General features: G+C 41.7%; 1 protein-coding gene and 1 long non-coding RNA gene across 4 annotated transcripts in view; one reads left to right on the top strand and one right to left on the bottom strand.

The window, feature by feature from the left end:
• Positions 1-23,352, bottom strand: part of CTNNA2 (catenin alpha 2) — a 492,427-nt gene extending 469,075 nt beyond the window's left edge. The window contains exons 1-2 of one of the 3 annotated variants that reach the window (XM_027691275.1): positions 23,218-23,284; positions 22,309-22,454 (exon numbers count right to left, since the gene is read on the bottom strand). The gene's annotated coding sequence lies outside the window, so the exon portion shown is untranslated. Of the gene's footprint in view, positions 1-20,741; positions 20,763-22,308; positions 22,455-23,217 lie in introns of those variants that run through there. The other 2 variants (XM_027691274.1, XM_027691276.1) reach the window with 2 other exon arrangements.
• On the top strand, positions 11,448-12,481 carry LOC113971410. Its single transcript, XR_003535543.1, has 3 exons — positions 11,448-11,591; positions 11,801-11,915; positions 12,302-12,481. It is a non-coding gene; the product is annotated as an uncharacterized LOC113971410 (long non-coding RNA).
• Positions 23,353-26,537: the final 3,185 nt, after the last annotated feature.

The following is a 26,537-nucleotide window of genomic DNA, read 5'->3' as shown; positions in this document are numbered from 1 at the left end:
TTGCCCAGGACTCAAAATCAAAGGTACTAAAATACATGAAACCCAGTCTCCCCTTCCCTGTCAAAGAACCCTAAAAACTATCATCAAGACCATCACTACCCCCATGTGCACGAAAACAACAAGGTTAAGTTCTCTTGTTTCCCACTTCCCTCTTTTTTTTTTTTTTAATAGAAATTCAATCTGGAAGTGCTGATATAATGTTCATAGAATCACAGAATCACAGACTGGTTTGGATTGGAAGGGACTTCAAAGATCATCCAGTTCCAACTCCCTGCCATGGGACACCTTCCACTAGACCAGGTTGCCCAAAGCCCCCTCCAACCTGGCCTTGGACACTTCCAGGGATCCAGGGGCAGCCACAGCTTCTCTGCCCAACCTGAGACAGGGCATCAATGCCCTCACAGGGAAGAATTTCTTCCCAATATCCCATCTAACCCTTCCCTCTGGCAGTGGGAAGCCATTCTCCCTTGTCCTGTCACTCCAGGCCCTTGTCCAAAGTGTCTCTCCAGCTCTCTTGGAGACCTTTTAGGCACTGGAAGGGGCTTCCCAGAGCCTTTTCTTCTCCAAACTGAACATCCCTAACTTTCCCAGCCTGTCTCCATAGCAGAGGGGCTCCAGGCCCCTAATCACCTTCTCATATGGCAAAAGACCTGGGATGGGATGAAACATGGGAACAGAAGACAAGGGAGCTCTTGAACCACGATATGGAGAACCCAAACTGGCATTTCCTTCCCTCTGAACAAAAGGGTCTGGAAATCTTAGCACAAATTTTGCAAACGCCCTGCCTTCCTGAGCAGGCAGAAAGGCTGTTTGGGGAAGATTTTTCTGCAAATGAAATTTGATTAGTTCAACATGGACCTTCCATATAATGTTCTTATATAATGAGTAAATTAGCAGGTGATATAAACCTCCGAAAATGGAAAGACTGTAATGAAAACCTTAATACGCTTTTTACAGTAATGCTGAAAAAAGAAGTGATGCCATGCTTAAACTGATCATGTTTTTATTCCCACCCCCAGGCAAACCTGCAAAAACTCAATGAGCAGTGTGATTTTGTTAAATATATTTATAAAGAATCATTTTCTTCTCCTTTGAAAACAACTCATTTGAAGGAAGAGTTTAGAGTAATGACTGACATCTGGGTACTACAGGCTCTTCAATCTGCACAGGATTTCCTATTATTGACTGAAGGTGAAAGAACCACAAATCCAGAGAGAGCAGAGAAAAAACAGTCTTTAAGGAGCTGGGAGCACATGAATTTTAAAGAGCTGAGGAAAGTACAGCAGCTTTGTAGAGTTGATGGGAAGTCTGGTACGCTCAGAAAGCTGTTCAAACATCCCCTCTGCTGAGCCTGGAAGAGGATGCTCAGGACACCCATGGACTTCAAAGAAATCTGGATTAGAAACTGCCCTGATTGTATCCATTTGTACCAGAAGCAGGACATCACTTGTCTTGGGAAAGCACACTAGGAAATGGTAGAGGGAAAATATTTGGCTTTCCAGATATAAATCTCTGCTCTTGGGAAGGAGAGACCAACAGGGTATGAGACAAAGACACAAGTCACTCAACTTGCTTGGTTTTGTCTCAACCCCACGGGGAAAAAAACCTGGCTGACCCCTAAAATTCAGGAAAATCCATATGCCAGTAAGAGAATTAGCATTTAAATGTGGGACTTTTCTATGTCTCTTACATAAAGAGGTCTGAGGAACAGTGCTTGATCCTTAAAATATCCGTCACTCTACAACTGTACTTTTTGAACCAGGAGACACACACGGATACAGGCTGTGCAGTTCCACTGAGAGAGACACACTGTCAGATATTTCACTGAGAATCCTCAAAATTCACTCATCTGGGAAAGTAACAGCCACCATCCATATGGTCAGATGACAGAGATCTGAGATGCTTTTAGTTCTGCACCAAGTTCAGTAAGTGGCTGTTTCAAAATTATTATGAAAATAAAAAAAAAAATCCAACTTAATTACATGAGGTTCATTGAAAGGACATTTTAGAGTTAAAAGCATTTTTTTCATTGATGCTATGGTGCAATTCTCAAAAGGAAACTGGCATCACCACTAATGGATCTGAGAAGAATCTGGAGAAGCAACACAGAAGGGAATAATACCAACCCAGGAAAAAAATATATAGATATGGAGATATTGAAGAGCAAATCCAGGACAAAAAGGCACAGTAACTGCAGAGTTGTATTTTGAATTGTTTGCAACCTGTCCAAGCAATTACCATCACTGTGTGCCCTGACCACAGAGGAAGCCAACTTATCTAATCTGTTTTTCAGTCTTCAAAACACCTCTCCAGTCTGACAAGATGAGTCTTATTGGAGCTAAAAATCCCCTCAGTTGAGGAGAAAGAAAGACAGAAAGACTTAAAATGCATTTTCTGTTTTACCAACATTAAAACATGAAGTCACATCTTGCACAAATACAAAAAACCTGCAAACTCTGATGGGATTAATTAACAAATGACTGGTATTTGCAGGCTAAAGGAAATGCAAGAAGTAAACAGGTGACAATGAAGTGCCAGTCCTTCAAAAAAAGCAATTTAACCAATGTCAGATTAATTTCTCCACAGAGGAACTTTTCATAAACAGTTTCCATCTTGACAGTGAATCTTTGATCAGTGTCTCTGAAAAAATAATCTCTGTGAAGATTAAGAAAACAAAGGAACCCAGATAAACTGGAAAATGGCAACGAAACTTTTCAGGCCACCAGGTAAATAAACTATTACAGGCACCTCAATGGAATACAAAGAGTTCTCATAGAGGATTATGACGGAAAATAAAAGGATTTAAAAAAAAACCAAATAATCAAACAAAACCCAAGGTGAAACTGGCACCTTACCTTATATACCTTTTCAAACAAAGTAATACATTAGGCATTCATAAAACTTGGCAGAAAAAAGACAATGTCAATCCAGGAATTATACAGGATAAAACTAATCAGTGCTCACTGTGCTATGAAACCTGACCCTTAGGGCAGTTGTCATATCTGAGGCACAGAGAACAAGCGTGAGACCAAACATTAATGAAACCAATCCACAGTGAGCAAAAAAAACAATTCAATTTTAGTGACACCATACCAGTCATTGTATCTGTTTCCTCTAGAACACCTTTAATTAACACTTCAATCTCACACATGTTCTCTGTTCCCTGTGAACATCCTTCCGGAGCTGTTCTGCAGGTAAGGAGGATGCACAGACTCTCCCTGGGTTTTCTGCTGGGCCTCGTCCTCTTAGACTCCACCTTTCCTACCTCACTTTTCCACCGGCTGCCAACTCTCTGGAGCAGTTCCTGCTTCCAAAGGATTTGAAAAAAGATTCATAATTGGTTTTCACGTCTTGAACGTTTTTGCAGAATTATTTTTGGCCTCCCTTATAACATTTCGGGCATTGAATACTTGCACATTATGATACCTTTTAAAAAATATTCTCTTATCTAAAAATAGCTTTCCCTGCTGTCCCGAGTCCTCACTGCCTTTTCTTCATTTTCTGTTCTAATGAGTATTATTTATTTTTCTTACTGCCTTGAAACAGAAGGACCTGATGATCTCCTAGGTCTTTTCCAACTTAAATGATCCTATGAAGTTTCTTAAGAACAAAATCCCAAAGTGTTCTTTTTAATTGCCTTTTAATCATATCTCCCTCTATGTGTGCTTCTTTTTGGAGATAAAACACTACCATAGTGAATTTGGCTTTTTCCCCCACCTCCTTTTCCCCCACCTCCTACAAGGCTTTGAACCAAGGTGTCTGTGATCACTGTTTCAGATGTTTTCAACAGCAGTAGTTTTAGTCCCAAGCTCGTTCAAAACCAAGAGTTTTCCTCCTCTGTGATGCCTGACACAGTTCAGTAAAGTTCTGTAAGGCAGACAAATTCTGCCTCATCCTCAGTGAGCTCTTCCTACTTCACTGCAGAACTTCAGTCCATGCAATGTAACTGTAATGCCCACTAAAACAGTTAACTCATTTATCTAACTGGGTTCTGAGCTTTCTGGAAGGTAAAGTACAACCTCACAACTTCAATATATAACCTGTTCGGCATCACTAGTCCCCAGAAAGAATTCCTGCCACCACTTGGAAAGGAAGGAGGTGAAGAGTAAAGCGACTATTTTTAATGATACAGAAAGCAAAATAATTAAAGCAGAATACTCCAGCATAAATCTCACTGCTCAGACTTGCAGATTTTATCGAGCTCAGTGACCAGGGGCAAAAACAGCTGATGAAAATGCTTTTTTTCACCATTGCATAATATGGAGAACATGGGAAAAACATAGGAAAAGGCAACTCCACATGTGAAATGGAGTCACAGTTGGAAGCCCTCTGAAAACCAGTAGTTCTGCACAGCTTTGTCCAGGAAAAGAGGGCGGCGGGGGAATACTTGTATATCACCATTTAAATCTCTTACACATCTCCACCCTTAATGCCACGTGTCCTTCCACCTCCACAAAGGTCTGGTAGAACTAGAACATGTACCTATGAAGTCTCCACGATCAGAGGCACTGCATGTTCTCCATATGAAGAGAGTGTAAACACACCTCATTATTCAACTTTCAGTATAAATCAGAGAGAACAGCTGTGATTAAAAACATGCCCCATCCCTGGAAGTGCCCAAGGCCAGGTTGGACAGGACTCGGAGAAACCTGGTCTAGTGGAAGGTGTCCCTGCCCATGGCAGGGGATGGAACTGGATGATCTTTAAGGTCCCTTCCAACCCAAACTATTCCACGATTCTACGTGAAGGCAGATGGCACAGAGGTGAACAGAACTCAAAATACTTCCTCTGCTACAAGAACTTAAATGCACCTCGAATTCTTCAGTCATCAGGTTTCCAAGTATGAAATAGGGAACACTCTTCCCCTCAGAATTGTGGAACCAACTGCAGCAGGACTTTCAGAGACAAAGGGAACATTAACAAGAGAAGTTATGAAACAATGTTGTGTCTCTCCTCAATTAAAAACTATTGTCCAGTTGCTACCCTGAGACTCAGGAAGTCCATAAACAGTTGGTTCTTCAAAGCCAGGATGGAATATCCAGGGATGAATCAAGCCATACATGTCCTCTTTGTTTTCACCTACCCTTACAGAAAGAAGAACAGATTTTTATTAATAACTTTGCCTGCAAGCACCATGTTTGATAATTTCTGAGTTGCAGAATTTTTGTGCAACACACAGTTGGACTTGGACAGACTTTGGCATTTCATAGGTGTCATCAGATCAACAAACATTTCTGCTAAAATCCTGCACTTGTTCTAACATAAGGTACGTAATAGTCACAGAACTTCATCAAGCTTTTGGCACTCAGTTCACTTCAAACTTTTCAGGCATCTCAGTGTTTGTGTTCAGGTTTAGGAACAGAAGTTCCTTAAATAATGTCAATGGAGTCACCTCCAAAAATTATTCACAACACCTCAGGCAGATATTCCTTGTCACAGTAAGGTTCTACTAAATTTAATTCATCCCAACATTTGCGGATTTACAAATGTGTAACAGCACTTCCCAAGTCTAATTAAAGCTTTCCTAATTCACACATCTGTTAAAAGCAAAAATATATATACAAAAAAAAAAAATCCCTCAGAAAACAATAATAGCATCCTACATGCTCCACTTCACAAAGCTGGATTTCATTCACAAATGTATCAGGTTTTATTCTCAACACAAGATGACTCACTGCATGTTCACTCCCTTCAATCTTCAAATATTTTGTTAATATATGCAGGGAAAAAAAGGGGTTTTTTTTAAACCAAGAGCTTACAAAGGTGGAAGAATTTGGCTTGTACAGAAAGGAATATTTAATATACAGTGGAATATTCAGTAACAGAGACATTTTTTCAATGGGATTTATCCATGTCTTGCAGAATAACAGAGAAATAAGAATAATAAGGAATCATTACTATATGGAAGAGAAATCACTAAGTAAATTTGGCCCAAACCTAGAGGGAAATATCAAGCAATTATTGATAAGGATTGACTGAGATTACAATTTCCTTTACCTTAGAAATGAACAGAAATGCACAAAGCCCCAAAAGCTTACTTGGAATCAGAATTTTATAACGATTTTATAACTCTTGGTCAAAATGTAATGGAGAAGGTGAGAATGCTGAACACAGTAAAAAATGGAATTTACTCCCAGTCTGGTTTTATGATATTTGACAGGAAGCCACCACAGCAGCCCCTAAAAAGTAAGAACATCACAAATCTTATTTTTATTGCCCTTTTCATAAAAAGTTCTTCAAAAGCTCATGTTTCATCTCTCTTCTAACTCCAGATTTTTTTACTTTAATGTCAGGTTTTAAACACACAGGTATTTTCAAACTGCCTTTGTTGTTGTGCTTTCCACTTGCATGTAACAGCATCTAAAATCTCTTTCAGAAATCATAATTCCTTCTACTCAGTTTTATTTCTTAATGCAAGCCAGCAAAATGTCTTCATTACTTTTTTCACTCCCCATTCTGTATGTAGCCAAAATCTCTATTTCCTTTGATTTGAAATCAAAGACAGTTCTAAGAAACAAGACAGTTTCTTGCAATAGCAGAGGAAACATATACAGAGATCTCTGTTTTTCTCAAAAGCACACAAAGACCTATCATTTTACCTCTCCTAGGGAAGAAATAAACTCTACAATTCCCTTAAATCAGGCCATCAGCTACATCCTATATTATCAATCATTACCATGACTCAAATCTTATTCCAACATCCACAGCCCCTCTCTCTGGGCATTGTTCATAAAAGCAGTGAGACCATTTTTCAAACTGAAATAGTATTTAACAGTAGCAGATAAGAGACAGCAAATTAAAAATAAACAAGTAAAATGACCAATACACTTCTGTAGGTTCTACCATCCCCTGGTACCTGATGAGGCTACTCTTCTTCCTCCCAAATCTTCCAATAAACTGGAAGTTTATTTCTGCTGGCTCACAGAGTTGGAAGAAACAACTCATAAATGGGAGCATGGAATTACTATGACAAAATTCAAGCTTTTTCTGTAAGCAGCCTCCAACATATTTTCTTGAAGGCTGCTTTGCCTGGAATACAATGGGAGAGAGATTCCAGCCGACTCTTTCCCACCTCTTACTAAATGAGTTTTTGAACCTATTTTATTCCAATGTCCTTTAATGCAAAACCTGTTTCCTACAAGATCTCCCACCTCAAAAGCAGTCTCAGCTAAGGTAAGATATGGCAGATCATGTGCAAGATACAGAACCTGACATTTATGACTCGTTTTATGTTCCAGTAGCCTGAAACAATTTCTTCACTTCCACAGCCCCCTGGTTAACATTCTTTAGAAGATTCTGGTAGTATCATAGAATCGTGGAATGGTTTGTTTTGGAAGGGACCTTAAAGATCATCTCATTCCACTCCTCTGCCATGGGCAGGGACACCTTCCACTAGACCAGGTTGCTCCAAGCCCCGCCCAACCTGGCCTTGGACACTTCCAGGGATGGGATTAGTAAACCAAAACAAACAAAAATCCCTCTGAAAATTCCTTTTCTGTACTTCATCATATGCAAATCTTTGGCTAAAAGAAAATGTTTGCCATTTTCAAATAACATCTGTTTAAAATTGGTCATAAAAGTGTATAACATTCAGTGAGATTGCTCGCTCTCTTCCCTTTTCCCCCCATATACAACTATATTACCATGGAAAAGGTTCTTTCTCTTTCTTAGGTACTTACTAGAGCTTGACCTCTAGATGCAAATTATTTGACAGTGCTTAATGCAGGTAAGTATCAGAAAACTGGTCACTTGAGCTGCTTGCTCCCAGGTAATGAAAATCTGATAGCAAAGGGCTCTCATCTTCTTTACCTCTGAATTACCCCAGTCTGAGACAGTCTTGGTGAAAATGGAGACCTGTTGTGCTGTGGGGAAAACTCAGTTTCTGCCTTGAAACCAGTTCAAACCATGTAATCATTTAAAAAAATAATAATTATTCAGGTTTTTCTGGTTTGTCACCTCTTGTATTTAAATGGAAGTAGAAATAGGGGTTCTTTGATCATTACAGAACGTTTATGAAGCTGCACAGAGATAATTCACAGTCCTGGACTGCGACAGCAAAGCTGTTGGGAAACCAACAATAAAGGAGACAGTGATTTAATTTCCAACACCTCAGTGAGCTGTAGGTGGTTGGTAGTACTAGAACAGAGGAGAACTATCACTGCTGACAAGGCTCCTCCAACCTCTCCCTAATCCAGGGCACAGATTTGGGCAGAAGGGCTGTAAAACCCAGATAAAATGTGACATTCTTTCTAGAGGACAGGGAGCTGTTGCTTAGAAACTGTTTACAGACACATCCTGCTGGTGTACCTAAAAAAAAAAATAAAATTAGGTCATTCTTGGCTGTAGGTAGGAAAGATCTTTATTGGTATAAAATCCTCCCCATCTTTCTTTACTGTCAACAATTAACAATGCTTTAGGAAGGCTGCTTGGATGCTCTTTTTGCCTACAACTGCACATTCCCAGTGGCAGAATTACCAATATTGAAAGAATCTGGTGGCTAAACAGAGTGGATTGACATCATAGTTCACTCAGGAGGCTGAGCCCAGACTGGACCATCTTAGGAGGGGACTGGCATTAAAAGTGAAATCAAAAGGGGGGGGCAAAGTGCAATTATTCTTCTCATCCACCTCTCAACTGTTGAGGAGGAAAGAAAAACATCAAAAAATTAAGAAAAAAAAACAAATATACCAATACCACCAGACCAAGAAAAAAACCAAAATCTCAGTTCTACTTTTTAAGTGCACGATGAAACCAGGGCTGCCTAAAATGAAAGGGGAAAGGCCACAACACTCATTTGAAGCTATGAGAGAACAAAGTTTGCCTTGAAGAACAAAAGGTGATGTTTGAATCCGTTCATTTTATTAAGGAAAACAGTACCAGGAGCTCCTAAGTGTCTAAAACAAAGTTGCAGGCGAGCACTCACTGCACAGAGACAACAAAGTCGTTCAGAGCAGATGGGAAAGAAAAATTACATCAATCCAGAGCCAGTTCTCTCCTCCGCATAAATAATCCACGCTTGAACAATTTTTCCTCGTATAAATAACTACATTTATAAGAAGCCTCAAGTAAGAAGGCTCTTATATCATTATTCACTTAAAAACCACTCCAAAAACTCAGACAAATCACCGCTTTCTAAGTAAAAGAAAATAAAATGCACAGCTTGTGGTAATAAACAGCTCATTGTCGTCCTTCCAGAGAAAGTAATTTTTTTCTCTTCACTTAAAAATAAATGTAGCACGGGCTTGTTTTCTTATATTAAGCAAATCACATCAAATGAATACAAGGAGAATAAGTGCTACCACATGGCACCTCATGTAGCAACAGGACAGATGTCACAGTGATAACCCCAAAAAAACAAAGCTAGTGTTGTAGGACAAGTGCCTCTGGTTGAAACTTCAGGGGCAGATCTCAAATTCATTAACAAAGCCCACATTCTCTGTAGTGTCAACATAAGGTCACCACACCATCCTTCAGGCTGGAAAAATAAGGATCACGAAACCATGTGTAATTTAATCACTGCTCCTTAATTCAAAGGACAAACAGGGCCCTGTGCTGTGACGCTGTGTGTGACAAAGATGACTTCTGGAAGCCATAGGTGGAGTTAACATATAAGATAACAAGTTTGGGTTTCAAGGGTTATCACAACCTAACACAAGTGCAAAGTCTGGGAAAACTGTTCAAACTCGCTCAGTGCATGGCTTCCCACTGAAGGAAGGTAGCTAATGGGGTAAGATCCCACTCTCCTAGGCCAGAAGTACAGACAAAAACAACAACAAAAGAAGAAAATATTAAGAACCACAACTATTATAATTCACAAACTAATCTAGAAATACACTTTGGATTAAACTAATGTTAATTATTTCTAAAATTGAAGATAACATGGCCCATTTCCCCAAGGCTCCTGAAGCCACGCGGGAGGCCTGTGAAGCGTGGAGGGGAGGCCAAGCTGATCTTTATTCATGTGTTGCTGTGCTTATCTACATGGGAAACAGAATTATGCTCTATTTAGCCCTCTGTCAGGTTGCTCAGGTTTTAAAATAACTGTTAATGAAATCACAAGCCTTCACCACAAAAAGCAGGAACGAAAATAGCAACAGGACAGCAAACGTTGGACTGCAGCAACTCTGAGCGAGTGTGGAGCAAAAAACACATCTCCCCACAGTCTTGAAATAAAACACAGGGAATAACAGATTACATTTTACTGAGGCCTCACTACAGTGAATGGCATTTCATAACAATTTTCACAGAAATTCAGCTCTTGAAAACTGTTTTTTCCTTTGGCTTAAGAACCTAACAGCAAAAAAAGAGTTCAGCAGGGGAAGCGCTCCTTACATTAATGTATAAGATACCTGGAAATCACCTGAAGGACACATAATTTATTATAATAAAAAAATAAGGCTTTTAATTTTTCATCTTTGTCACAGTATTGCGCAAAACTCAATTTTACCTCGTTCAAATGGTCATAACTTTTAAAATACTGCCAACACATCATTCTCACTAAATTATTTAGAAATAGATGGACGTACACTTCTTAGACTGAAGTTTGGAATGAATTTTAGGAATGACAATCCACAAAACACTTCCTTTAAAAGAAATAAAATCATAGAATCACAGATGGGTTTGCATTGGAAGGGACCTTAAAGACCATCTGGTTCCAACTCCCTGCCATGGGCAGGGACACCTTCCAGCAGAAAGCAAAAGTCTTTTGCTTACCATTTTAAAATGAGAGAACCTTGATAAATATGGCTAAAAACCCAACACCTTCTTTAATGGTGATTAAACATGTGCAAAGACTGCACATTATTTGTGGCAGAAGAAATCTTAAGTGATCGCACACCTTCATCAAATCCTTCTATTTTATTTAGTGGGATCCAAAAGCGAAAAAACGCAAGAGTTGTTCTTCAGACACCAAAATTTCCATGGAGAAACAAATAATGAAACCTTTCTAACATACTGACTGTCATCACTGCCCTTGACATACCTTGCAACTCATCTTGTAATATTTCCCATAGTACTCTCTGTGTTTGGAAACACAGACCCACAATTAATTTAGCTTCATCATAAAGAGTATTCTGCATATGACATACACATGCCTATAATACACATCATTTAAGACAACATCTGTAATTCTATTCCCACTAAGCCAAAATATATCCAAAATGGCAGGACTCCCACCAAATTTCATCATTATTTCATGTACTTTGCCCCACTAAAGGTTAACCCCGAGCTGTGGTTCCTGCCAGGGCACCCTCCCACCCACGTTTTGGGAGAAATACAGTTGAATTCATCAAGTAACTCAGTGCTGGTAAGTTTGGGGTTGGTTCTGGCACTGAGATGAATCCAGGATGTGGCACAGAAGAAAACCAGTAGTGATGGATTTTGCAGAGGACCTTTTGGAGACCCGTGACCTCACTGAAGAGCAAAGCTGAAGACTGTAAGGTGTTTCCATCACGTTTAGGGAACTGAATTCACCTACAACGTTTTCTTCAACTGGCCCAACATAAAGTTTCTCACTTCTGAGAAAAAGCAGTCTTTAGATCAAAACAACAACAAAAAAAACCAGCTCATTAAAATGAAGGATTGAGCAGCAGGTACTGTTTATTTGCAGCAACTGAGGAATCAGATGCAAAGAAGAACTGATCTATTGGACACTTACTGCTACTTTTTTTTTTTAATGTTAAAATGGTAAAAAAAAAATCCTGCTCACATAAATCATTTGCTTTCTGAAGCATGGTAACAGACACAATCAGTACTCACAACAGTCTAGAAGGTAACACAGAGAGGCATTTGAATTTTCCAGAGATTTAAGCAATTTATTGATCACTGAAAGAGCACACAGGACTGGCTCCTGCTACACTCAGGAGACACAGACACAAGTCCAGTGCCAAAGGCAGAAACAGCTCCAAAAGTGTTGGGTAAGAGCTCTGTAACATTGATGAAAATTCTGTAATTAATTTCAAAGGATCAAGGATTTAATCTTGCATAATCTGAATACCCAAACCAGTCCCTTAGACCAGACAGCCAGAAACCATCTGCAATGCTGGAAGAGGCTCCCAGTAAAATAAATCTTTCTGCTCAGTCCTTGTTAAGTGTTCCTCATGTTTTGTACATTTCTTGAAATTGGAGAAGCATATTTCACATTTGAGGCACTGAATTTACTGCAGAAGGAGGATTATGTGGGGACCAGAGCTAAGATTCAATATGGGTGCTTTACTTTTATTTTAATGCATAAAGGAGGTTTATCTGCTCAAACATAATGCCCTTTTTTTTATATATTTACATATTTTACTCTTCATTAAAGGATCTCTAAGTACTTCAAGCTGCTAAAAGTCTTCCTGTACATACCTGTGTCCCTCAGCAGCTACACTTTGCCTGTATTCCCTACACCTGAGCTGTAATGGCCAAGAGGTGACCTCCATTCTAAGCATCTTTAGCAATTTCTAATTAAACCCAGGTGGAAATCATTAAAAATACATTTTTTAAGGAGCGCTTTCAAAATTCTTTCTTCACTTACAGGATTTTGCTTTCACCCCAACGAAAAAGAACTTCTTAACGAAGAACAGCAAAGAAAGAGAAACATCCAAACCAGCACAGCCAAGAGGGGAGTGGATGAGGTCACTCAAAATTTTGGAGATAAAAACTGTCCAACTCACACCACTGATTTCAAGCACATCTGAAATGTTTAAACTCCCGTGTCTTCTTTCACAGAATATCCTGAGTTGGAAAGGACCCACATGGATCTTTGAGTCCAAGTCCTGGCCCTGCACAGAACAACCCCAAAAATCCCACCATGTGCCTGAGGGTGCTGCTGACTCATATTCAGCTTGCCCTTGACCAGGACTCCCAGGTCTCACTCCCCAGTCTCTCCAGGGTTGTCCTGTCCCAGGTGCAGGATCCAGCACTTGCCCTTGATAAACTTCTTATGGCATTTCCCTGGGGAATTGTGATTTTCAGTCCTTCCTCAGAAGCTGCTCCTTCGGTGTGACCAAATCCTGATTGCTCTGATCCACCCCTGTCCTCATCATCACAGTCCATCTCACTCTCGCCCTCTTTCAAGAAATATTTAATTACTGTGGATTATCTCCCCAGAGGTTGATCAGGAAAAGCTTTAGACATCACAAATCCTGCAGCATCCTTAGGGCAGGACAAACCTTTCTTCTGGATATCAGGGCAACAGACTGGACCTCACACCACCTCCAACGCGTGAGAGTAAAAAAGCAGAGAGAGCAAACAAATGAGAGATCCCAATTTTTACACCATCATGGAAAACTGATTTAAAAAAAAAAAAAGAAAAAAAAAGGAAATATTCAAAATATTCATCTCTAGTGTTTCCCCTTCCTTTTGACTGATCTTTTTATGGAAAACCAGCCAAGAAGCTGTTCTAGGGCTATGTAATCTTTTTTTTTTTTGCTGTTTCTTTTGGCTGACTGTCAACCACCCAGCAAAAATAAACTCATTAAGATGACAGGAGACCTGAACACACTCATGTTGTCAGTGCATCTCAGCATCATTTCCCATGAACCCAAAAGCCATAAAACAATTAAAATAAAGTTAAGGTGACTCCACCCTTAAGATGAAACCAAGCTTGCAAGGATCTGTCAGCCCAAAGTCAGCGTCTGGCAGCATCTGAGCTAAAGGGTACCTGCAACTCCAGCACATGTCAAGCCAAAACAGTCCTAAAACTTGAGCAAACAAGGAGAAATTGGAGTGTGGAGCCTCAGAAAAAGCTTTATGTCATAATTACAGCTCTCAACCTAATTGTGTTTGCAAGCCTACTATTTCTGTATCCAATCCACTGCTCCCCATGTGTTGAATCTGTCCAGTTATTTGTGATCTTTTCTTTAGCTGCCACCAAATTTGTAGTTTTCCCCAGCTTAAGGCTCACATGAAGCCTCGTAATCAGCGAGGTTTCTACTTAAAAGCAAGAGGAAAAAAGTTACCATGGCTACTACAGTCACTCAGCTTCCTCAACTACTTCAAGACATTAATTCTGAAGGCTTTTTGGCTATGTTTGCACAAAATGTATGCTTCCATACCACTCTGTCATGTAAATTAGGTTGTGCTGCAGCATTTGAGATCACCTGGGACCATACCATACCTCTGGCTGGCATTCCAAAAAGACTCTGCAAGAAGCAAGGTGATAGTTTCCCTGATCACATTAAGGAAATTATAATGAAATATATTAAATATAATCAAAAACAATAATAAAATGCTATTTCTTACCCTGCCAAGTGAAGGTAAATACTGAACACAGATAGCCCAGACATTTTCTGGTTCTTAGGCTGAATTTGTAAACAAAATACAGTTGGTGGGTAAATACAGAATTAGAACAAACAAAGACATAAAGTATTTATACAGCTGTAGAAAGTGCTCTGGAAATGCATTTAAGTTATTTAGAAGATGAGGAAAGCATACAGGGGAGTGATAAAATGTATATAAGGTTTGATGCACACAAACATTCACCTGCACTGATCCACTATCCCCTGAGCTCAGACCAGAATGCAAGGGTTGGAATTTGAGTATAAAAGAAAAAAACTTTGTTCAAGGATGCAATTAGTGTGCAAGAGCAAATTAGAGCATCCAGGGGTTCAGTTTGCTGCCTTAGCCACGCACAGAATTCTCCCTAAGCCACGCAGGTAAAGATGAATCATAAGATAGCAACAGTTTTTCTCATTTCTTTTTCTTTTTTCTCATGTTCCTGCTCTTGCTGGATGTCAGATGTGACCCAGTAACAACATTTAGCAAGGCCAAAAGTCCACAACACTTTGTGAGCTGATTGAAACAGGCTTGAATTTTAGGGAAAGCATGGGCAGCTCACCCAAGGACAAGGGACACCTTTCTGTGGTCTCTGCCCAATGCTCCCAGACAACCAGAATATCTGTTGGAGTACATTTATTCCAATTCTATCCCTCCACTGCCTCATCCTCCTTCATTCATGAGCTTCCTGACAATTTCTTTTCCTTAGAAGTATTTCTGTGTGGCATCTGAGCACTGGGAATGGAGATTACAGAGATAATAGATACGTTTAAAATTAGACTAAGCAGCTGTAATTCTGAATTTGCATTTCTGACTTGATTATAGTGAGTACTCTGGACTATCTGTGTAAGAACTAGAAAGGAGTTCATGTGCTCCAATAAAAATATATGAATCTCTCTCACTCTGACCCCATTAAGGGAAAAAAGGATAACAAATGGCACTTGTATGGCAGTTGTTTCTTTGCCACTCTGTAACTTCATTTTAAGGAATCACCTGTGGATTTTAATTGCAAGAATTAAATCAACCAGCTTTCCTATATTTTACAAGTGGAAGAACTATTCTCCTACTTACCCTGGATTTTTCTCACTTCAAATTTTAGTTGTTATCTATTTTATACCTTTCCTTGAAAGGCTGAAGAGTCTTCTGTTATCTAATCAATCAACACTTGTAACCACGAGATAACCATTTATGAAGCATTTTGATAAATCCTCTGTGAAAACCAAGCACAGATGACACAATTAATTTTACTTAAATATTCTGTCACAATACAAAAAGTTAGAAATCAATTCCTTTCTGTTTTGGTAAAAGCTGAAATAACCATTTTCATCATATGATTTTTTTACAGAGATGCAGGAAAAAAAACCAAGTATTTGGGTTCTATATTCAAAGTTTCTCAATAAATATCATGAAGAATTAACTATGAGTAAATTATCACAGCTGGTCATATTTTTTATCAGGAGGAAAGACCATTCAATAAACAGTCTAGAAAGTTAGTATTTAATGACAGAGAACATCTCACCTATTCTCTATTGATTTGTATTCATTCGCTTACTTCAAACTATTTATTTACAAAAATCTCCAAATTGACACAAATTTACACAACAGCTTTAAAGAGGAAATCTCACTATACCAAGAAGCAAACAACAGAATGCTTTTCTAGAGGCAGCAAAGGAGAAAAAAAAAATCTAATCAGATAAAAACATCTGCCTCAGATTGAGCGAGTTTTGTTTGCAAATAATTTTTATGCCTCTTTTAGAAAGGTTTTATTCATGTTTGTTAATGGGGTTCCTCTGGAAAGGACACAACTTCTCCTCCTGACATGATAATAAAGCAATAGAAATAGATTCAATGCTTACTAAAATTTTATTCCATTGTTTTAGTGTTTTACTCCCTAATCTAACTTGAAAGTTAAATCTCTAGGAAGAAGCCTTTTGGAGTTACTTTCAATGTTTGAAAAGATTTAGAGAACTGATAAAAGTGGTTTTCTCAGCTCTGTGCAGGATGGACACAGTTTCTTTATTTAAAACATAAGGAATATTTCCAACTGACCCTTTCTTTATAAGCACAACTTAGAGAACTGAGAGATTCAGCTGCCCCTGCTGTGCTGAATGGGCTTTAATGGAGAATTTCCATAAAGACACATTCAATGGAATACAGAGGAGTGGCTTTTGTTAGTAAATAACAGAGTATTAAAAATTAAGGTTGATTAGTTGTAGACAAGGGCCAAGTAATTAATCCATTTAGAAGCTTTAAGTAACTCAAAAGCTTAAGCCCCATTTGCAGAAGTCACCTGGGCAAGTGGGAGCCTCCCCTGGCTGAAACCACTTCCACTTTCTGCTCAGAAGAGCATGTTCAGAATTAAAGCTCCACTCACATTCAAATTGTCTTCTGTTTTAATATTCTTGTCTACATTAAGCATATTGTAACATATGCTTGCTTTTAAAATACACAGCTTCAAAGAAAAGGACAAGTCCACAGGAGAAAGAAATGTCACATAATAATTACTAAAACACCAGAGATAACAGCAGATTGGAACATTTATAAAAATATCTTTCAAATACTCTAAACACAGAAATTCTTTTGTATAACTGCAAAATCTAGCATTTATTCTTACCTCTCAAATGCAAACCCTGTGAGATGTTCTTATTGTTACAGGATTCAGCTTCACTTAACTGAATAATTCTCATTCCTTAAGAAGCCTGAAAACTTGGGCAGTTCTCTGCAGCAATGTTGAAAACATTTCTCCCCTGTTCTCTGTACCAGAATACTAATGCAAGGGGTGATGTGGCTGAAAAGCACTTCTAGACAAAAAATATTCCAAAGGAAAAAGAAAAAAAAAAAGCCTTGCTATCAGAAAACGCTGATTCAGCAGAGTTAAAAGTACTTTAAGGAAAGGTGTGCTTTCTTAACACAACCAAGGAAAAACTATGGAAAAGCTTCCCTCCCGCACTCTACGAAGTCAAAATGCTTTGTCTGGTGACAGCACAAGGTATTTGAAACATAAAATGTATACGGTGAGGGTGGTGGGGAGTGTGGAGAGTTCTACCAGGGGAGGGAACTTTTATTTTGCTGGAAATTTTAAGATTCACTTGCTTGTTCTACGTCAAAATAAAAAAGTACTCAAAACACGAGGAGCACGAAAACCCTGCCTTTCAACCAACTGTACTGGTAAGTGACGGTAACAACAATTTAATGTCCTCGAGCAGCCGATCTTTTGTCATGTAAATATGACTCCAACCCACCCTAATGTTTGTAAACTTTCAAGAACGCCTGTTTGTATACAAACGCTGTTTGCAAGCAGACATCACTGCTCTCTCAGAGGCTCATGTAGGATGTTGAGGAAACGCTGAGAAACCTGCGATGTAGAGCTTTTATCCAGAAACCTGATACCAAATTCATTTACATCTCTAGAGTGCTGAGCCTGCCCAACCAAAGACTCCACACAATAGTTTCATCACTCTGAGATATACTTAAATGTATTATGAATTCCTGTAAGACAATAAGAAGCTGGAATACAAGGAAAGTGTAGAATCATGTAATAGAATCATGGAATGGTTTGGGTTGGAAGGGACCTTAAAGATCATCCAGTTCCACCCCCTGCCATGGGCAGGGACACCTTCCACTAGACCAGGTTGCTCCAAGCCCCATCCATCCTGGCCTTGGACACTTCCAGGGATGGGGCAGCCACAGCTTCTCTGGGCAACCTGTGCCAGGGCCTCCCCACCCTCACAGGGAAGAATTTCTTACATATATTCACCTAAATTTCCTCTCTTTCAATTCGATCCCATTACTTCTTGTCCTATCTCTACAGTTCCTGATGAAGAGTCTCTCTCCAGTTTCCCCATAGGTCCCCTGGGCACTGGAAGGTGCTGTGAGGTCTCCACACAAAGTTCTCCTCTCCAGGCTGAACACCTCCAATGTTCTCAGCCAGTTTCCACGGGGAAGATGCTTTACTCCCCTTATCAACTTCTTGGCCCTCCTCTGGAAAAGTCTGGAGAAAGCTCCAACAGTTCCATGTCCTCCTTACACTGGGGGCACCAGAACTGTACACTGTTGTTAACTTACTTATCAGCCACTTCTTTTAATAGACCAAAACCTCATTTCTGTTCTTTGTTGTCATTTCTTCAACTTCTTTGTTACAGCACTCTTAAACACTTCTGTCTTTTTAGTTTCCACCACTGCTCAAGGCATGCCAGACTCAGCAGCAGTTTGGCCCCAGTCAGGTCCAGGTGTTGTTGGTCCACGTGGAGGATCTCACCCATCAATACTGGAGCTCCACAAGGAATGAGTCTCAGCTGCTTCTGCTTCCTGCAGCCTGCAGGGATGGAAGCTGTGCCTGTGGAAGGTTCTCCCTGGTCAGCTGGCACACTGTATCCGAACACGTGTAGCAGTTGTGGTGTTTATAGGAAATAAACAAGTTTATCTCAGTCAGGAATTGGCTCTGAAACACAACTTCCTTTTGGTCACTTTCACCCCCCCTTCCAATTCTGCTCTTTTTGTATCTTCTTCTTGCATCTTACCTCAAATCAGCTTTAAGGGAACAATTCCCAGAAACATGAGCCACAAAGACTCCAATCAAGTTATGTCCTAAGCAAGCCACTGTAATTCCTATCAGGTTACTCTTTATTTCTGTGTGCTGTCCTTCTTATTTCCAGCTGTATATTGTACTATTTATTTACCTACCCTTTATTGTGAGGTGAGGCCCTGGCACAGGTTGCCCAGAGAAGCTGTGGCTGCCCCTGGATCCCTGGAAGTGTCCAAGGCCAGGTTGGACGGGGCTTGGAGCAACCTGGGCTAGTGGAAGGTGTCCTTGCCCATGGAACTGGATGATCTTTAAGGTCCCTTCCAACCCAAACCAGTCTGTGATTCTGTTATTATTTCTGTATAGTTGCCCTTCATCTTTCCACAACCATTTAGTATTATATCTAAACTCAAAGTATTCCTACACTTTGTACCACCTATGGACAAACTATGGAGCAAATAAATAATGAGTTTCACTTTCTTTAGCCAAGCCTTGAAACATGCTACACTGAAAGCAAAGCCTACTCATCTGAAATGTAATAAATGTTGTGGTTCTGTCATTGTACACAGAAAAAACAAATAACCTCATACTCGTGTGTTCAGACAGCGTGTAATACCTGGAAGGCATTGTCATAACTACCACAGTTTAGCCACAAAACAGATTTCATTAAATGCTGCAATTACAAGTAAGAAGTCATATGTAACAGGAAGAAAAGTGTTATGGGATAGCAAATTCCAAACTTTTTGAAACAGTAGGTGTAAAAAACTGATAGGTGAGGATGAAGACATTTCTTGGCAACAGGAAAAACACAAGGGGTGGGGAGGAAATTGTAGGAACAAAGAAATCTTAGCCCTCACACAGGTGTGCTGTTAAATGGGGACTCTGAGCTACACTAACAGTGCATAAGGACAAAAATATTCAACAAGTATTTCTGCATTTGTAAGGAAGTGGGAGGATTTGCTGGTACCTCATGAGAATATTAATTATCATCCCACTACAAGTACAACGTTAAAACAACATTACTTTGCCATAAACATTTTTGGTAGCAAAACCAAAGGTCACCATAGAAAAGCTCTCTCAGAAGTGTCCAAGACGTCTGTCCCACTGACATGAATTTTTAGGAATTCTGAAAATCCCGGGGAAATTGCAGAAGTCTGAATGAACACTTATGTTACAGCCATACTCTAAAAGACTCAGTGGACGGTGGTTGCAGCTATAGGAAGGTTAGAACTATGTCAGTCCTGAACAAAACAAAAATGTAAGAAAAATTATATGGGATACTAATACACCAGAGCTCTACAACCAATAATGGGAAGTAAAATAATGAAAATTGATTTTCTAAAATGAGTGTGGTTTTATTCTTTGATACAACTCATACCTCCAATTGGCAAAAATACCCGTCTGTGTGTATAAACTTCTCTGGCACTTGGTACAGTATTCCATGAAAGCCTGACAGCAAAACAGCACCTTAAACTGGTGAAGAACTGGTTAAGTGACATCTCAAAAAAAAAAAAAAACAAAAAAGCAGCTTTTGACAAGAACTCATCACAACATAACTCAGAGTAACATGGAGTTCCCCAAAGGTGCAGCCACTATCACAAAACACCTTTTCATTTGCAAGCCTGCACGATCAATAGTGACATGATTTGCACAAGTGTAAATTGATAGAGATAAATCAGTTACAAAAAGCCATCAGGAGTGGTAGGTATATTCAATTAACTCTAGACACAAAACATTATATAAAAAAGCCAGCTACAAAGTTATAAAGCCACTATTAAGAAACACATGCCAGTCCATGGAATGATGAACTCTTGTGGAAAGAAACAGTCCTGCAAAGGGTTTGCCACAGTGAGAGTACCCAGAGAAAAGGACATCAAAATGCAGGGCTGCAAATGAAGGTTGAGTATGTATATGTGATGTAGAAACAGCAGAGTAACACTAGAGGGGTAATATTTAAACTCACAAAACACTCCTGAGACAAGGTGTTGGCATGCTCCCCTTTTCACAAAAATGCTGAAAAAGGGGCTCTGGAAAAAAAAAAATCCCCAGAAACCGAGTCGTGAGGAAAATGACAAATTTAAAGAATTTTAGTTCACTTGCTTTTTTAAGTAGAGAAGAGAGGGAATACTGGGTTACAGCTGATAAATACTTCCATGGTAAGAAAATACTTGGAGTTCTTTAGCATAGTGGAGAAAGGCACATCAGTAGCCAGTGACTGGAAGCTGAAGCCAAATAACTTAATAAACAGCAGATTCTCCACCTCTTACAGTCATCCTATCAAAACTCCAATTTTTCCGGAAAACATGTTTCAGCCAAATGCAAGTTATTGCATTTAAAAGTAACTGGATAAAATCCAACTGACTACAACAGTCAAGGGGTCAGAGCAGAAGATCTAATTGCTTCCTCTGGCTTTAAAGACTCAGTCTACAAATACTCTTGGTTTTCAGGGCTTCAAAGGCATTTCAGTGGTACCATGCACGCTCAACATTAATATTAAAAGAGCTTTCAGAAAATCTGCATGAATTACAGTTGTATTTCCATGTGAGGGCTCAAGTGACACTGGAGCTTTCCTGTGGAGGTTTCTGTCATCAGCAGAGCCCATTAATGGAATTACAGCTATCTTGTACCCAGCTGAGGTGGTATTTCTGTAAACAAGCATTTACACAATTGAGTGCAGAACTTCACCCGTCAGATCAGTACGTTTTCTCCTCCAGAAAGAATTCTGTTTGACTTGGAGTATAAAAAGCCTGATACGATGCATTATATCAATCATAGGCACTACAGGTAAAGAGGAAAACCAGCAGCATTGTAACAGCCACAGAGCCAGGAAAATCTGGTGTTTGCATCAGCAGCATCATTTGAGCTGCCCCTATTTATGCTCCTTATCTACCTCATACTCCAAAACACACAGCATTCACTGTAACCTGGACAAGTTCACAGAATTAACATATTTTGGGGATACATGCCAAGATGATACATAGCATACGTGTTAAATATTCAGGCTCATCGTTTTGCTGTAGCATTGGCTGCTGTGGTATCTACAGATGTCTACAGTAACGGGGGGGTGAAACACATCTATCCTGGTAAAGCACAAACTAACTTTGAATTCAGCAAACGGAAGCTCAAAAAGGCTGAAATCGTCCGAAACACGCTCACAATGAAATAAATGCTTTGCCATTGCACGGGAGAGAAATACAACCACCAACTGACAGAGCATCACCTAAAGAGAAGCCAAGCATCACACACGAGGGAGTGCATTCACCCCTCCAGCCTGCAGAGAGGCATGTGCCTGCTGCCTTCTCCTCACGCTGCACCCCCATCGCAAAGATGGAAAAGTTTCTCTCCCAAACCCCCCGCGTGTGGACGCTCCCCTAAGCACATGCATCCACAACGCCAATTCCCAAGTGGGCACGGCAGCCAGGGAAAGCCCCAGATCCCCACCACCACCATGTCTGAGCAAAACTTCTTCCACTCCAGAAGCCACGCCAAGAGACACTTTGGCCACCGCCGACATCCACGCAGCTCCTCGCCATCCACGGAGAGACAAAGCCACGCTTTAAACTTTCACTCCTTGCCACCGGAGCACATCCTTCGGTGGGAGCTGGCACCTCTCAGGGTGGATTCCGGGTGGGATGGGCAGCGGGTGGTTGGGAAGGTCTTAGCCCCTGGAAGAGGCCTGCGGGGAAGGGATGGATGGATGGAGAAGGCGCCCGCAGCCCCCTCCCCACCGCCCCCCGCGCCCCTTCCCCGCCGGCTCCCGGTCACACAATCGGAGCAGCAGCGACCGTAAATCACAGGGACGCACGGGGGATGGATAAAAGGGAGGAAGAAACCTCTGACGCCTGAAGAAAGGAGGATAATTTTAAACAATACCAAAAAATAAAAAAGACTTGAGATAATACGGAGCCAGGTTTCACCTCGAAGTGATGGTGGGTAAATAGATGAATAAGTGAAGCAACACACCTTTGACCCTCTCTTTTCTTCCCTAAATATAATCCCCCTCTTCCCATAATACAGACACCACAAAATGACCATTAATTCAAATCCATTCTTTACAGGAGGGGGGATTATCTCTGTGACCGACTCCGTCTCTTTCCCTCTCCCTCTTCCACTGAGCGAGAATTAAAATTGCGTTTAAAAAAAGGAAAAGCGGGGGGGTAAGGGGGGAAAGGCAGGATTATTATATCTGGAGGGTGCGAAATGTGGGCACGGGGAGAGGGAGCCTGGGGGATGGGGAGGAGTGGAGAAAGGTGGCTAAGGAGAGAAGAAAGGAAAGGAGGACCAGGAAGCGCTGGGAAGGATGAGGGGAAGGCGAGATAAGGGGGAAGGAGGATAAGGAAAGAAGGATGAGAGGAAGGAGGTCGGGAGGGGGGGGGAGGAAGGATGAAAGGGAGGAAGGGATGAGGGGAAGAAAGGAGGATGCTTTGCCCTGGCCTCACCTCGGCTCGGTGGGTGGGGGTGGGAGAATCTCTCGCCGCCGCCGCCGCCGCCGCCTCCTCCACCACCACCTCCTCCTCCTCCTCCTCCTCCTCCCCAGCAGCGCCGGTCACTGACGGGCCGGGTGTGCGGCGCGGCTCCCGAGCGCGGTCCCCGCCTCCCTCGCCCCGTCCGTCGCTCCCTCGTCCCGCCCCGGCCCGAGCCGCGCTCGCCCGGCTCTGAGCGGAGCCGCGGCCGCCCCGCCACCGCCGCGGGGGGAGGAGGCGGCAGCGCGCCTGCGCCGCCGGGCGCTGCCGCCCAGCGAGGGAGCGAGGGACCCGCTCCCGATCCCGGCGCCGGGGCCGTGAGTATGGAAACGGGAGGGCTGCGGCGGCTGGGGGGGGGAAGAGGGGCTGAGCAGCGGGGCACGGGCGCTGTGGGACCGCGGGAAGCGGCCCCGGCGAGGGGCGATGCGCGATGTGCGGGCGGCGAGGCGGGGGGAGAGCGAGGGGCGGCGGGGAGGCGCAGGAAGGATGGAGAGAGACCATTTGCAAGAGCGTGCAGCGACAGGACAAGGGGAACGGCTCCAAAATGAAAGAGAGGAGGGTTAGGTTGGGTATTTGGAAGAAATTCTTCCCTGTGAGGGTGGTGAGGCCCTGGCACAGGTCGCCCGGAGAAGCTGTGGCTGCTCCATCCCTGGAGATGTCCAAGGCCAGGTTGGACGGGGCTTGGAGCAGCCTGGGATGGTGAAAGGTGTCCCTGCCCACGGCAGGGAGGTTGGAAGTAAATGGTCTTTAAGATCCCTTCCAGCCCAAACCATCCCGTGATTGTGTGTCAGCAATGAGGCTCCAGGGGCGCATCCCGGTGGCCCAGGGACAGCGCTGGCGGCTGCGGCCGCCGGGAATGGAACAAAGAGCTGGGAGGGGGTGCGGTGGGATCATTCCTGCCATGGTCTCTTGCGCTGCTTGAGGTGCTTCGCGGGGGGAATATCGGTCCTTCGTGGATGTGCCGTCAGGACCGATTGCAAGAGCTTCAGTTCTCCTGTTCTCTTCAACTGTGAAAACTTTGCTTACGGCTGCCTTAGTTGGGTGTTGGGCAGCCCTACCTGAGAGTCAGGTGAGGGTCGGCCTCTTCTCCCAGGCAACCAGAAGCAGGACAAGAGGACATAGTCTCAGGCTGCACCAGCAGAGGTTCAGGTTGGACATTAGCAGGAATATCTTCACGTGAAAGGGTGATTAGACTTTGGAATGGGCTGCCCAGGGATGTGGTGGAGTCACCGTTCCCGGAGGTGTTTAAGGAAAGACTGGACGTGGCACTGAGTGCCATGGTCTGGTTGACACGGTGGTGATGGGTCATAGGTTGGACTTGATCATCTCAGAGGCCTTTTCCAACCTAACTGATTCTGTGATTCCCTGCACCAGACATCCAGGTTTGGCCCCCTCTGCACTTTCTTTTTCCCCTTGTATTTAACTTGTATTGCTCATCTTACCAGCCTCAAGTTTTTTTGCTGTGCTGGCAGCACCTTCTGCTGTTTCTTTTGGATGGAACAAGCAGCCAGCATCCTGCTCCAAAACCGCTGAGCCTGAAGTCCCGTAAATCCCAGTGGTGGAGGATCCCTGTGGAGTGGGAGTTGTGAAGGGATTTTGCCGTTTTGAGACTGTGCAAATCCCACTGACGTGCTGTCGTTCCAGGCATCCTTTGCACTTCTTGTGGCATCCATCTGCTTCCCCGGCTTCTACGGAAACTCACAGGCAACCAGGAGGGGAGGGGGATGAGTCCTCCCACGTTTTTACCTTTTCTTGACGGTTTTAGGCTTCGAGGGAACTTGCCAAAATTATTTCCCCTCAGCCCGTTGGAAATGATGTTAGTAGTGCAGTGTATGTATTAGGCCACAAGCAGAGGAATAGTTTTCAGTCTTTTTCTTCTCTCTCCCTATATAAAAATATAGTCAGGATCTATATTTATGTTTACAGTGAATAAGTGAGGAAGGGAGCTGAATTCCTTTTATCAAGGCACAACAGCAGAGTCCAGGGGAGTGATTGAAGCAAGGAAAAACATTTCTTAGGCGAGAACTCATTTAAATATGAATTTAAATGTGACCAGATGCATCGTGGCACATCCTTGGTACAGCCATATAGCTGTGGGAAGTCACAGTCGGTAGAATAAAGAAATACTTTGACTTATTTTAACCTCACAGCATCATGTGTAAACAGAGATCATGCCAGGCTGACCTCCCCTTTATGGTGAGATGAAAATTATTGGTGCAAGGCAAACTGGGCATTTAGTTTGTGTCTTTAATAGGCTTCCAAGTTGCATCAAATTCCTTTTCTAGGTACTGTTATTGTCTTTCCCACCCTGTTAAATGGAGCCATGTGATGTTAGGAAACTGTTACCTACAGACCTTCTGTTTCTTGCCCACATTTCTGTACTCCATATGTTTTGGATTGCTGGTTCTTCTAGGTAGGGGCAGTGCCTTCCTTTGTTGGAGCTGGCTGGTCTGTTGTGAATATTAATGGAAACAAGGAATGTTCCCAAATAGAACATGGTAAATTACCTGCTGCTTTATCACAGTGCATTATATTGCTAATTGAATGTCAGCTAAATGTTTCTCCAGGCATTTGACTAAAATGAGCATGAGCTATAGTGCATGTGTAAGACCACAAATAGTAAATAAGCCTGATTATGAAAAATTTTATTTCTCCCCTTCACCAGCAGCAAAGCTGCAAATACATCTCCTGTAAATTCGAACCTAAGGACTCATTCAGCTCTTTGTATGTCTCTGCTTAAAGTGTGTCCATTTAAGAAACAAATGAGATTATTTACCTAGTCCAGATTACTTTCATCTAAGACAGAAGACATGGATGGCTGGACTGTTGCTAAGAGATCTGCCAGAATGCCATAAAGAAATCTGAAAATCTGGAGGAGCTGTATGAACTTATTTTTTTTTTGTGGTCCTGAAGGAGGCTCTGCCCACTGGTTAGGCATTTATTTCTTTCCTTTAGGTTATTAACCTATTTTTTTAAAATTACCCTTATTTTTTATCACTGTGTCAAAGAAAAGGAAGAAAACTGAATTTGTTACCACTGTTTACTAAAAACTGACATAATGTAAATGAACGTAGCTCAGACCAGCCAAGGGAGGCCAAGTGACAGCTCCTAACAAATCATTCCAGCTGCCATGAGATTTCCCACTGCCGACATCCAGCTACGTGTAGAGAAGAGACATCACCAAAGCATCAGAAATAGTGGGCACTTGGATCAGCAAGACAGACAAAAAGACTATTGTGCTTAAGGGAAACATTGCATGGCTGCTTTTTGTGTTGGTTTTTTTGTGGAACTCTCTG

The sequence above is a fragment of the Neopelma chrysocephalum genome, unplaced genomic scaffold (genome assembly GCF_003984885.1).
Source record: "Neopelma chrysocephalum unplaced genomic scaffold, ASM398488v2 Primary Assembly neopelma1_83, whole genome shotgun sequence".
Lineage (NCBI taxonomy): Eukaryota > Metazoa > Chordata > Aves > Passeriformes > Pipridae > Neopelma > Neopelma chrysocephalum.
This window is presented reverse-complemented; position numbering and strand designations above follow the sequence as displayed.